This window comes from Falco naumanni, chromosome 3 (genome assembly GCF_017639655.2).
Source record: "Falco naumanni isolate bFalNau1 chromosome 3, bFalNau1.pat, whole genome shotgun sequence".
NCBI lineage: Eukaryota > Metazoa > Chordata > Aves > Falconiformes > Falconidae > Falco > Falco naumanni.
In genome coordinates, this window is record NC_054056.1 from 31952989 (window position 1) to 31967103 (window position 14115).

The window sequence follows — 14115 nt, forward strand, 5'->3', positions numbered from 1 at the left end:
CATCAGGGGGACCAGTCATCCAGGAAGGCACTGCTTGGCGTGACTGAGTGCGGCAGAACTGATCTTTTAATGTTCTCTTAATGCAAGTCGTTTCTCGGAGCCCTTCAGAATGGGTTCTTAAGGACATCTGCAAAGATGGAATTGATGAGCCTCTGTTTGTCATATGAAATACCTTATAGAAACACGTTTCATGGCTCAGCTTGGGGATGTGTAAAGGATTTGAAGGCAATAAAGGGAGGGAAATCTTGTTTTCCTTGCTCACACAAAAAAATTATTCAGCCCAGGAAGACTACATGACCAAAATCTTTGGGATTTCTGCAGAGGGTGTTTTATTTTTCAGGAACAATTTAGATCTTTCAGAACCCAGTTCATTACCCACAGTTGAGTAGTCCATTGTAATAGCCTTAACTGCATCTGTATGCTTTAGATCTCTGACCTTGAGTGAACGTCTTTCTTGCCCCTGTTTTTGTGATGGATATTTGATTACCAGCTCAGCTGTTTAGGTTACTTTCTCTGCTCTTGCCTTGCCAACGTTGCTGAAAATCCCTTTTCTTGTCACTCAAAAATTACAAATATGGCTTTTGGCTTCATAAAGACCTGTGAAGATCTGCTTGAACTCTGTGCAACTGGTGGCCTATACATGGTACAAAGGAACTAGCTAATTGTTCTACTCAAGAGAGTCACAATAATGCACTTTCCACCAATGCAAATGCAATTTATCTTTTAGCTCGTACTATGAATTAAAGTAGGTGTATTCCAAGCATGAGCTACTCTTTATGCTCCAATTTTAAAGATATTCCCACCCCCCGCAACACACACTCTTGTACTGTAATTAAACTATTCTTTATTGAATATCTAATTCTGGGCAAAGATGAAAAGGAAAAAAAAAATCTGCCAGAACCAACTTGTAGCATTTCTTGCAAAGTGACCTATTTATTTTGTTAATTCTGAAGAGAACAGCATTTCCAAAAGAAGGATAAAAATATTAATAGCTTGGATGACCATATGGGCATCCAAAAAGTGCCACTGGGATTGCAATGTATTGTTCTCAATACATATTTGCATAAATGCCAAGGATTTTATAGTCAAAAAGTTCAGACTTGAAAAGGTTTATACACATATTTAGTGTATTTGTCATGTTGAGCAAGTGGTATCCCAGAAAGCTGGTGGACTATTTGCATTCATAAAATTAATTACATGCTTATATCTTTTACACCTGATTCTTCCAATGGATTTTGCTGTGCAGACCCAGCACTCATGTAGAATGCTACAGACTTTAGTGGAACACATGAAGGCGCATGGCCTGAGCAGGGGCAATTCATCTGCAGGAGACATATTACATGGAGAAAGTGGGGAAGCAAGAGGCAATCACTTTTAAATTCCTTCCTCCACTTTCTCTGTACATAAATACAGAAATACATGTGATATTTCTAATATATATATGTAAATGTTTCTTAGTAGCACATACATTGTATTAGGGATATGTTAATGGAAAATTATTTCGTGTTTAATGACACATTTAGGGAGCTTTCCCCTCCTGTTTTGCCAAAAGAAACCACTCAGTAATGACCACAGTAGGAAGAAATTAAATTTGGGTGAAAAGGAATTCTCCAAGTGAGCTATTTACCTTATTCCTTGAATGTCTTGTGATACTTTAAACCCAAGGTTGGGGTGTGAGTGTTGCACAGGTTTTTACCACCCATTAAATGGATTATTCCTTTATGTTTTCACAGATTACTTGTTAGGTTTCCCATACCCTTCATTGCTCACAGCTTTGTCATAAAATGCCTTTGAAAAAAACAAAACAAAACAAACCCAAACCCAAAAACCAGTAGGCTGTATTCTGTACAAGGCAGACTACCTGCAATAGGTGCCTAACACCAGCCTCCAGGGATGGAGTCTCCACCGAGCCAGGATCTAAAATCTCTTAAGCAATTTATGCGATACTTGTCTCCTAATGCTTATGTTTGCAGTACCTAAGTTAGTACTTCTAAACAGCTTGTCTGATTACAGTCCTAAACGTTTTTGTACTGCTTCCAGAACTTTATATGTTTTATCTCTGGACCAGGCCCGTCCTACTGTTACTATTACCTATTGCTATACTTACTAGGCAAGTTTAAATTAAAAGGAAAAATCTAGAGGCATTTGTTACTTTTCTTGAAAATAGGCTGGGCCTGAACATGTATTTTTATTTTTACTTCATTTTTCTGAGATTTTCATAAACACAATGAACCTTGACAACATACCATATGGTGCATAAACATTAATTCAGGATACAATCCATTGTCACAAAATTACATCTACAGACCAGTCAACAATCTCTCCTGGGACACATCAGTGAACTCATTTTGCTCAAGATCTGAAGTCCTTCAAAGCTACAGAGTGCCTGCAGAGCGAAAAATCCCACAGAATGACAGAGGGAGTCCCATCATACAAATCCCAGTCCTATGGTTATAGACGCATAAAAAGATCAAAAAGAATGAAACACACACACATGATCACAAAGTAAACATTTCCAAATAAAATTATGCTGATAACTTAGATCAGGAGAGGATCTGATCCTTAGCTTTTACTCAGGCTGAGGTACTGTAAATACTACCATAAAAGATCAGGACAGAATTACAAGAGGGTTTCAAAAGCTCTGTGCTGGTCTAACTAACTCTGCTGATGTCAGCCTCAGTGGGAACTAAGTTCCAAGAGAAACTGCAAGCACATTGGAAAATTCAAATAAATGCCAGATAAAATAACCCCTTTTCAATTAAGGATGTGCAAAAACATATACTAATTAAGCTTTCATTATTAAGTAAAAAATTCATTTTAGTTCTCACAGTCTTCTCACTACTTTTGCCACGCAGTCAAGAAGAACCCTGTACAAGTGACTGTAAATTGTGACTTGATGTTGATGTAATCTGTGATAACACTCTCAAGCACATATCTTTTTTTTAAAAACCATAAAGTCCCTTGTCTCCCCCAAAGCATGACCTTTCTCGCTTCCTTTGCAGTGGTACCAGGGGCCCTTGCTCAGACCTGTCTCAAGGCTCCCCAGCACGACAGGCAAAATCTATATCTTGCCAAGAATGAGAGGGCTGGGTGGGAAGAGCGGAATTCCCCATGCTGTAAGAAAGGGAGGAGGAGGACTGGTCAGGTGTGGGATGAAGAGCTGGTGCCTGTCAGAAAGCCAGGGTTTCCATGAAGGCAATGAGATGATGTGATGTGACCACCTGAGCTCTGCAGACTGGGAGGGATACAGCTCAGGGACACAGCCTTCTGCTCTAGGCAGTGGAATACTTATGCCCTGAACAGGTCCTGCTCACAACTGTCACAATCCTCTTCGAGAAAAGTGAACTAATGCCTTCCCTCTTATTTTTCATTTAGTTCCTTCTGCCCTTGTCCTTCCCCTCTTACAGATCCCGAGCAGATGCCTTGCCTGATCGGCTGCCCCCCTGCAATGCGATAGAACCTGTTCCTGTTGCGTACCGGGAATGCACCTGGAACCTGCGGTGCCCCTGTCTGCGCTGCATGGTGGCTGTGGTGGCAAATCATATTCTTTAGCTACAGAACTTTGCATTTCGGGTAGGCTAGTCCTGAAACGTGACACATTTCCACACAGCAGTGAAAACTGGACTCTTCCTTATCCCACGGCTGCTGGATAGATGATTAGACTCTTTGATACCTCCTAAATGCTAAAGATGGAAAAAGTGTTATCTCTGTCTGGAGACAGATATGAGAAAGCTGTCTCCCTGGAGCACATAGAGGTAATATTTCTTCCCATGTATGAAGATCAAAAATAATGGTAAGTAAGGGCCTATGTGCTGTCACTGGTGAAGACAACTTCCTAGTGTCACTATGACTGTGTTTCTGGTTAACTTGGCACTTCATACAGCTTTTTGACATATTAGAAATGGACCCAAAACAACCCACTTCCAAAAGCAGCTGTTGAAGACAAAGAAATGAATGGATAATTTCTTTTTTCAACCAGAAAATAATATTTGGACATCTCTTATAATAATTGTATGCACCCACTGGCGCATAGTGGGATTTTTTGTTTTGGTGGTTTTGATTTTTTTATTGTTGTTGTTAAAATTGTGCCTGTATTCATAGAGAGAGGATTGTCTTTAACCTACTCAATAGGTGTAGGTACTCTAAGGTGAAAAATCTTTCCTCTAATTCATATTTCTTGAGTCTGACATTGTTTCAGCTGTACGACACTGGCATCTGTACCTTGTCTTGACCTCACTGATTACCCTGCCTGAGCATGAAGATGTTCTACTAACCAACAGCATAAACATTTTCAAGCCAACTTCAAGCTTCTGTCTATGAAATCAAACCAGCAAAAGAAACAGAAATCTTGCAGTCTCTTTCTCTATCTGAACTGTTAAAGTCTCCCTTGTTCTTATCACCCAGCTTCAAAGTGCTTCTGGAAATACAGTACATGAGTGCCTAGCCTTCACAGGATACTTTCAAGATGAAAGAATAAAGTAAGAAGGAATAAAGAGGTATTGACTTCATTTGTCCCAGAACTGTTCTAATGCAGCAAGAATAAGGTTCGTAAAGCCTGAAAAACAACCTCAGACGCTTTGCATGCCAGCCTTTAGATTTTGGTCTTCAAACTCAATTGTTTCAGCCTCCCCAGGGAGTACATGTGAGGTATTACCTAACTGTCCTCTATAAATGTGACATACACTAACAATACCCCTCAGGAAGAGGACTCTATTTTCCATCTTCTTCATATCCTCTGCTGGGACATTTTCCCAGCTTTCCCAGTCCCTCCCATTTCAGAGGCTGAATATCCTAGATGAAGCAGTTCCTCTGCCTGGATTTCTTAATAGCTTAGAAGAACTAGCATTTCCCAGAATTTAAAGATTTCTTAGGCTTTGTCTAGCTGGCAGACTCTTGGCTTGGCTTGGCAGTTTGTTACAGGTGAATCTTTCAGAGGAGACTCCAAAACCCTGTGCTCCATCTGTTTTAGTATTCAATTTGCAATGGTGATGTGATAGCAGCTTTTGTGAGAGCTGAGGTATTCTTGGCCAAAATTCCCATCCTTCCATTATCTGCTGTAAGCCATATGGTTGCTGTCCTTCCTCACAAGGGAGGATCTTCTACAGCTGGTTTGAGTGATTTCCCAAGAAAATGAATTTATGCAGTAATATAATTGCATCGATATTCCATTAATATTGTAAAAGGCAGATACTGATCCCAAGGAATACTGTATTTCTATCTGCTTCCTGGCATTTAGCAGGTACAGTAGGAAAGGGAGACCCAGATTAATGTCCCCACCGTGGAAAGGATGGGCAGTTATACAATCTCTTTGACCAAGTGATCACCTTGCTTTCAGAGTAGTAACTGAGGTGTTTTGGCTGGTATGGCAAGGGCACTGGAAGGAGCTGGAATTATTGTGTGCATGAAGGAAGAGTTATGGGAAAAAGACATAATCATAATAGACCAGGCTTTGTAGTTCTGCTTTTCTACACTTGTTTGTTAGTAGCCTTATAGGAAAATTTTATCCATATATAAGTTCCAGGGACCACTCCACTATTGAAAGCCTTCTTTAGTGATCCAGTGGCACACACAGTAAGGTATGGCTTCCATTCTCTGATCTTCACTGGTGGTAACCAGGAAGTCATTTGGGGCCTCTTTAATATGTTAAGCATACCTTCTCTTTAGGTAGGGAGACCAGCCAGCATACAAGAATTAATGACCCTGACCACAGCACATAAACACAGGAAGATCCTACAGACAGCAACCACCGTGGGACATCAAGGCCCGTTTCTCCCACTGTCAGTAGTCGCTTCCTGTAGCCCCTCAAATGGTTTGAAGATCCTTTCTTAGTTCTCAAGAATTCAGACAGAGAATTGCAAATATGCAATCAAAAGACAGCAAGGAAATGCAGAAAATGCAGGAGGGCTTGAAGGAAAATAAATTAAAAGTACATTGCAGAAGAACTTCTCAAATGAGATTGCAGCTTTGCTGTTAGCCCATCTGTGGTTAAAGTCCCTCTCAGTATGCTTTGGAGGTGGTAGTTCAGGAATGAAGGAAATTCTGACAAAAGGAACTTGACAGCAGAATAGCTGTGATTAATAGCAGCAAAGAGGATTATACCAAGAAGCTGGAAAGACAGTACTTGCCAAGTGGGAATGGAGTGGGCTTCTAGCCTGGCACAAATGAAATCCTAACCAGAGAAGGTGTAAGAAAAGGGGAAAAAGCGTTTTCTTTCTGAGATATTGAGCTATGGGTTGCTGGGAAAATGTATGAGACGTGCATGCAGACTTAAATAAATTGCCTGAAGACAGTTGCTCAAGGAAGCTTTGCTTCCAGGTGAAGTCTTGATGTAATTTTGTTTCTTTCACTTTGTGGGGGAAATCTGATTAATTAAATATTTTGTATTTGAAGTTTCAGAGAGGGGAAGGAGAAGTGGAAAGTAAAGAACAATGGGAATAAGCACCAGTGCCCAATGCTGAAGTCTATAAGGTGGTACTGCTTGATATATAATCTTTAGTTAATCACAAAAAATAAGACTGTACTGTTGTGAGATGCTGGAAATGGTGAGAAGAATTCATTGCTGGCCCTTGTGATCAATTTATGCATCAAAGCATGAGTTTTATTACTACCTTTTGACTGAAGAATCATTTTGTCTCTTTGAAAATTGTAGCAGTATAAATATCACCTTCAATTTCCCCCAGATTTTCAGCATTTTAAAATTCTCTTTTTAAATTTGGGGGGAGCATGAAGAAGTAGGATGGATCCATTTTTACTTCATCAACTTATCTTGATCTCAGCCAAAATCCTGATCTAGTGCCTGGTGAAAATTGATGGGACATTTTGATATTATGTTCTGTCTTCTCTCAAGCCATATAACCTACACTTTTAAAGTATCTTGCCAAATTAATCAGTTTGCACAGAATTTAACCTCAGCTACTTCAGAAAGCAATAGCCAAAACATTAGTGATTATCTTCATTTGATTATAGAAGATGAGTGAGTTCCTAGAGGACTGGCAGAGGAAAACCATTGCACCTATACTTAAAGCAAGAGGGGGCAGTGGGGAAGAGTGAATTATAGACCCTTCATGCCAGCTTCAATATGTGGAAAGTTACTGCAACAAACAACCAATTTTTTAGCATCTAGGGTGGGGCTAAGGAATAGCCAACATGGATTTGTGAAGAACAAGCTGACAACATAAAAGCTGCATTTTCCTCTTGTTGGTGACCCAGCAGATGTGAGATGAAAAAAATGCTGCACTTCTTGACCTTCATAAAATGTTTCACACAGCTCCACAAGTCATTGTCAAACAGAACATAGGGCAATATGGACCAGGTGAAATGAGAGTAAGTCAGACTGGAAAAGAACTCAAAAAGTATTGTCACTAGCCCAGCATCATGGGAGTCAGCATCAAATGGTCCTGCAGGACTTTGCTTTGTGACCAGTACTATTCAATGCTTATGCTAACAGTTTGGATGATGCAGTACAGTTACAAAATATGAGGATGACATCAGGTTGGGAGACATTGTAAGCGTTTGGGTAGGTGGGGTTAAATTTAAAAACTGTCTCAATAAATTGGAGAAATGGTAGGAAATCAGTACTAGAAAATTCAGTAAGAACAAGTGGAAAGCACAAGCCTTGGAATGGCAAAATCAAATGCCCAGGCATAGAGGTGAATAATGGCTTAGGAGTCAGCATCGTACAAAAGGCACTAACCACAAACTGCTAGGAGGCAACACTTCGATGCATGGGTTGTTGCAAAGGGAGAAAAATGCTACTGTGTGCTGTGTCAACAAGATGTTGGGCAAGTTGCTCATGTTGCACATGTGAAGCACTTTTACTGGCATTCTTGTGCTGACACAAAAAGGCAGTGCTTCACAGCTTACAGGAGATATGGACAGACTCCCAACCTGGTGCCAGGAAGACAGCAAGAAATATGAGCAGAGGTCTGAATAAACAGAATTTGTGAAAAGGTTAAAAAAATTGTATTTGCTGAATCTGGAAAAACTAGATTTGTGGAAGGGCATAAAAGCAGGCTTCAAAAAAGTGTAATATGTACTAACAGGTATAATAGGAACAGTGGTGATGTACTTAGTTTCCAGGTACAAGTGAAGGTGCAATAAACCTAATTTGAAGCAAGAGAAATTCAGGTTACATGCAAATCGAACCTCCAAGGATATGATGGGTGAAATACTGGAACAGAAGACTGATAGAAACTATCAACTCTCTATTTTTTTTTTTTTTTTTTTTTTTTTTTTAGCTTTTGAGAAAAGGCTAGAAAGTAATCTATTAGAAGTTGTTTAGGTGACCTCTGATCTTGTACCAGAAGCAAAAGACAGAAGGAATTTAGAAAACTCCTACATTTCTATAACCCTGAAATGCATATAAAATCACATCTTAAAATGTAAACCAAAAAGTTTGAGTGCTGATTATGTCTAGTTTTCCTGTCATTTCTTTGTGTCTTTTGACCTCTTCCCCTCCTCCTCTGTTAGGCTGAATCCACACGTGCTGGGAATTGCCTCTACTGTGCAAGTACTCAAATAAACCAATCAGTTTTAGTAAGTGGTAGAGAGAAACCTTATCATGCATGGATAGTATTTTTAAGCTTATGTGAACATGCCAGATGAACCCTAGAAATATCAGTGCTTCTCATGATAATCAAGAAAAAACATAAAGAAAAAAACTCATGCTTTTCTTGATCATCATAAGAAATTGGTCTTCCCAGGAAAGAGATTATCAGAAGTTGCTTGACTGTGATAGCCATACTGTAGGGCTATCTGGGAATAAAGCATTTACTCCAGCTGCACTTACCCCTCGTGGGACCCCACTTCTATAACAGCAATAATTTCATGACTGGTAAATCTGATCCAGAGCCTTGGATACTTAAATGGAGTTCTTTTGGATCATCCTTTCAAGCAGGAGCTTGTACCCTTGAATACAGCATAAGATTTCTGCAGTGCAAACTACTCTGTAATTTCCCTAAACACATTGAACTGTCACCTTACTTCATAAAATAACCATCAAACATTGTTCTATTGATTCAGAAGAGGCTTCTGTTTCTGCATGTGCTAATTGATAGTTTATTAAAATCTAAGTTAGCATACAAAAGTGTTAACTAGGCTAAACTCCCTGCAGCTTTGTAAAAGACCATTATTCCCCATTACCTTTCAAATCCCTATATGAGAAAACAAAATACCACCTACCCACTTTTCTTATTGATTACCGCCTCAGAGTATAGGTTCACAGTCTATGCATCCAAGCAAAAATAATTAACTGACCCTTCCTCTTAAGTACAGCATATTTTCAACAAAACAAAGTGTGAACCCCAGTGAGTCCGTCCTAGCTTGTCGTACGTCACAGGACACAGTTAAGACACTCCTCTTTGCATTAGTCAGTTAAGATATAAAAGAGACCCTAGCTATTTCTGCCTTTTAAAAATTGATCAACACTTACTGTAAGAGTAGGAGTGTTGTTCTTCATGTCCTATAAACTCAGTTTTCTGTTTATCTAAATCCTCTTAAAGCTGGCATTGATTGCCTCACTTTTGGCCTGTGCAGTCTTACAGCAATGCTTTACATTATTGCATTTGATCTTGGATTTACCATGTTTCAATGTGAAGCGAAGTGTTTTGATCTGCTTAAAACCAAATTTTTCCAAAAAAGCTTTTGGCCTAGTCTCTAGATTTGTACAGATTTGGCACAGGGCAAATCTTACTTGCTTTGCTAATTTGCACCTTCCAGTCAACTTCAGTAAGAATATTCAGGTGAACAGACCCATGAAGATGTGACCTGCAGTTCTGCAGAGGCACATAAATGACATAAAAGAGTTACAACACCTCACTATATGCTTTGTAGGTATAAATGCAGCTTTGGCCTTCAGATGGCAAAGTTAAATGCCTATATTATATAATCTGTGCTCATTAGCCTATTAACTGTCTCATTAGCAACAATGAATAACTGCAGGCACAAAATATGTCTGAAGAAACTAAAATTTTATTCAGATACGATTTGTATTACTGTGACATTCCTTGGGATGGAAGTGCAATATAAATTCATAGTATTACCTGTCAAAAATCTATCACCTCTTCTCCCGCCACTAGAATAACTTTACTTCAAGAAATATTTTCCCTGCCAATCACATGATAATAAGCAAAATGCAGCCTAAATGAAATTTTCTACTTTTTAACGTCAGAATGATCTCCACTTGCATAATATAAGTTGACTGGGTTTCCTAATATTTCACTCACATAAAATAAAATAGTATAATGTAATGTAATATGATATACCATAAAGTGATACAGTATAATGCAACATAATATGACACATTTGGAAAGCACGGCGTTCATTTTCCCTAGAAGAGATGACATGCTCATTAATATGAATCATTTGATAATACCAGGAAGGCCAAATGCAGCACACATGCGGCTGACGTCCATAACTACTGGGACAGCTCTAAGGCAGGGAGGGTATGAGCCAACCTCAAGTCCACAGCTTGAGATGCACTAAAGAAACGAGCAGATTTGATTAAGTCAGTCAGTTGCTGCTAATTTCTAGTTCAGTATTGAAGGTAGAGGAATAAACCAGTGGACATGACTGACCCAGGAAGGCCCAGCAAACAGTTACATTTCCAAGAGGATTTAAACAGGGAAGTGGTATCTTGCAAAACTCATGTAGGGAAAGCATTGCAGGCTGCCGGGGTAACACGGCGATGCGGAGGGCTGGGCTGTCCCAGTTCTGCACAGAAGCAGCCTCAAGCACTGCTGGCCAGGGCTGGAACAAGGTCTTCCTCTTGCCCTGCGGTTTGCCCACTACACCTACTCTGCCTGCTCGCATCTCCCACCTGCCCAGCTGGCAGAGATGGTACCCAGGACCCCAGCTCTGGGACCCCAGCTCTGGGATGCACCTGCAAGTGGCCGTGGGCAATCAGTGGGTGCCTGGGTTGCACCCTTCGCTAGCCACTTCGAAACAGAGATGAAAGACCCTCTTGCAGCTGCTCTCAGCAGAAGCTGGCCAGCCTGAGGAGTCTATACACTTAAAATTCGGGCAGAGGAAAGCGGTCCTCTCCAGGAGCTGCCCTGAGGGCTGTGGGTCCCTACATGCTCTGGCCTGGGGAGGTCTCACAGCCCCCCTGCAAAAATGCCACCCCACTTTGTGGGCAACGTAGCTGGCTGGGAAGCTGGAGGGATAGCCCTGACGGAACGGCAAAATAATCACTGCTGCTCACGCTGTGTCAGGGGCAGGAGGAAAGAGAGAACTGCCCTGTGCACAGGAGCCAGACTGCTTCACTTGCGGAGGGTTTAAACAGGCACTCACCTGTATCTGCAGCTTTTGTTAAAAAATGCAGGAGTTTTTCCTTTAATGATACCCCCCCCCCCCATTAATTTCAGAGGGTAGACTCCATACTGGTAGTTCCTATTCATTTTGCTATGAAGAAAAACTGAGTAAACTAGAAAAATGTGAACAGAGAATCAGAAAAAAATATGTCATGAACAATAAATCTTTTGATTTATTGTTTAACATTCATTCAGGATTTCAATAAAAGCTATAGTGTCTGTCCAACATTATTAATTAGCACAAGCTTCATTCACTGTAACTCTTCTTTCTCTTCAAAGAAACATATATGTTGTTATATATCCCCATTTTCTTTTCCCACAAGGCACATTTCAAAACAACATGTGCTGTTTCTGATGCAATACCATATCAATCTGATTATATTGTACATAATAAGATATGCCCTAAGACAGAGCATTGCACAGATATTTATTTAGAAGGACACCTTTGATGTTCTGTGAACTAAAGAAATTTAAAAATTCTACTGGAATAAAAGTGAAATTCTGTGTCACTGTAATCAATCTTGATCCATTGTAGAAGTCTGGGCTCTGCACAAGTGTCATTCTAATCTACTTCCAAATATAAGCTTCCAACTAGACAGTCAAGACACGCAGATTAGCTCTTTGAACAGGAATTTTCTGAAAGCACAAATAGAAAAGTATGTGCCCAATGCCTATTTTACAAATCAACTTTTCAATTAGAAGAGGTTTACAGCTTGTTTAAGAATAACACTTCCACGTCACTGTCACTTTCAAGTAATGCATGGGCTTAAATTTACAGCCTCCTTGAACAACTTTGAGGAGCAAATAATAGAATTATTCCCGAGCCTTTTATATGGATACCAATAACTGCAACAGACAGGTATCTAATATTTCTGAAGCACTATTTCAGACAGCTTGTCCACATCTTAGAGAACACAGCCTATTCATTTCTTACCAACACAAAAATACAATGCTTTCTAAATCTTTCCTCTTTTGGAGCAAGCCTCTATATTCAGTGAGAAGCAGTAAGAAAAATATACTTTATGCCACCAAGAAAAATAAATAGCATTACAACATACCTTTCACTACGTTTGCACTTCTCTGTTCTCCTGTCATTTGCTACAGCAGCTCACTTTACATATTGCCTTTCTCTTGTGCGCTTCTGGGCAGTATGTGCAACAGGCGCTTCTGCAGCTCTGTCCTGTTTTTAACACAACCCACCCTAAAGAAAAAGTTGCATTTGTATTATAGTATGTGGCAACTTTCAGGAAAAAGAAGACATCATCCCAAACCAATCAGAACACTCTGTCTGACGATCTAGCTTCTCTCTCAACTGATGCACCGCTACGTGAATGGGACCAGTAATCCATGAGGTGAGGTATACAGATGCCATTCACTGGAAAGGATGCCGGGAGAACATAAGCTACATGAGTGGACGGTGGGAACAATAGCAATCATTTCATGTTGAGGTGGCTGGGAATGAATAATGCATGTGTTGGGGAAACAGTTGTCCCATTCTGGTGTGGAGGGGGCAGAAAGAGTGGGTGTGGGACTTATCCTGATCAAGTTAGCATTTCTAATTAAAATCATTGTCTCCGTAGACTCAGAAGATACCGTATGATGGGAAAACAATTTGCCAATATCCAAGCAAGAACTGGTTACTGTTACACGGACCCACAAAAAAAAAAGAGCTCAGATGCAAAAATAGTATTTTATGTAGGCAAGCAGGCAGGCAGACATTCACAAATGAAACCAAAGGACCAAGAGAAATGTCAGCAGGCTACATGTTCTTTTGATCTGGTATTGTTTAGATATGCCATATAAATGAATGCTTCATCTCAGCTGAACCACCCATTCAAATTATTGTTAATTAAGTAATAATCCCTGTGAAATGTGTCATTACCAACAGTTAGGAACTAGTTTATTATGTTTGCCCCAAGCTATTAATGCTCAAGCACAATGGCCACTAATTGCAATAAGGACTAATTTCCCTGGAATTACACATGCATTTTCTAACTATCCGGTGGCATAGTTTTGTCTTTAAACTTTGTTTTTTAACTAGAACATTGGTCAGTCAGAAAAACTATTCTCTAATCATCCCACGCAGAAATTACCATTAACAAAAAGAAAGCTGATTTTTGTTAGCTTTGTACATTATTAAATTTGTGTTGCAGACAACAACAGCAGAGGTTATAATCCCTATAAACAATGCATCAGCTCCAAATCCAGCAAAGCTAGCAAAAGCATTTTCAATCAATGCAGTGAGCTTTGGATCAGTCCCGACAGTTTCTTTAAAAACAAGGCGGGGGTCTGTTGTTTTCTAAGCTTACATTATGGATCTTCTTCTGTAACATGTTATTAACGTAATGAGAAATCATTTCTGGGAAGTCAATGACCAAAGTTTGACATTTATTCCTGTCAGCTGTTTTCAGTGTAGACAAGTTGGTTGGCCATCAGAATTATTATTAACTATTGTTAAAGGGATAAATTGAGAAAATTAATCCAGAGGCAGGGGAAAAAAAACTACCTGGAATTTAAAAGTGATTTGCTCCACAAACACTTTTTCCTTCAGCTCAGGACCAGAGTATAAGGAAAAAGCCTTAAAGAATAGCTGCCATTGTCATTGCATTTTAAAAGCATCCACATGACAATTTAAAAAGAACTGCTATTTCAGCTGTTTCTTAAATAACCTCTTTCTTTCTCCATAATCATGTAATATATTTCTTTCACCTTTTGACTAGCACTTTGGTTTTTTTAATAAACTTACACACTCATTTTGCAGGAAATTATATTTTTAAATGCTTCTCAGAGGTGTTTTATCCTAACA

At 39.6% G+C, this 14115-nt stretch overlaps 1 protein-coding gene across 2 annotated transcripts in view; it reads right to left on the reverse strand.

Moving 5' to 3' along the window:
* Positions 1-14115, reverse strand: part of CDH20 (cadherin 20) — a 116691-nt gene that overhangs the window by 39981 nt on the left and 62595 nt on the right. Inside the window, exon 1 of one of the 2 annotated variants that reach the window (XM_040587216.1) lies at positions 12368-12584. The exons of the other annotated variant lie outside the window; for it this stretch is intronic. The gene's annotated coding sequence lies outside the window, so the exon portion shown is untranslated. Of the gene's footprint in view, positions 1-12367; positions 12585-14115 lie in introns of those variants that run through there. 2 annotated transcript variants of the gene reach the window in all.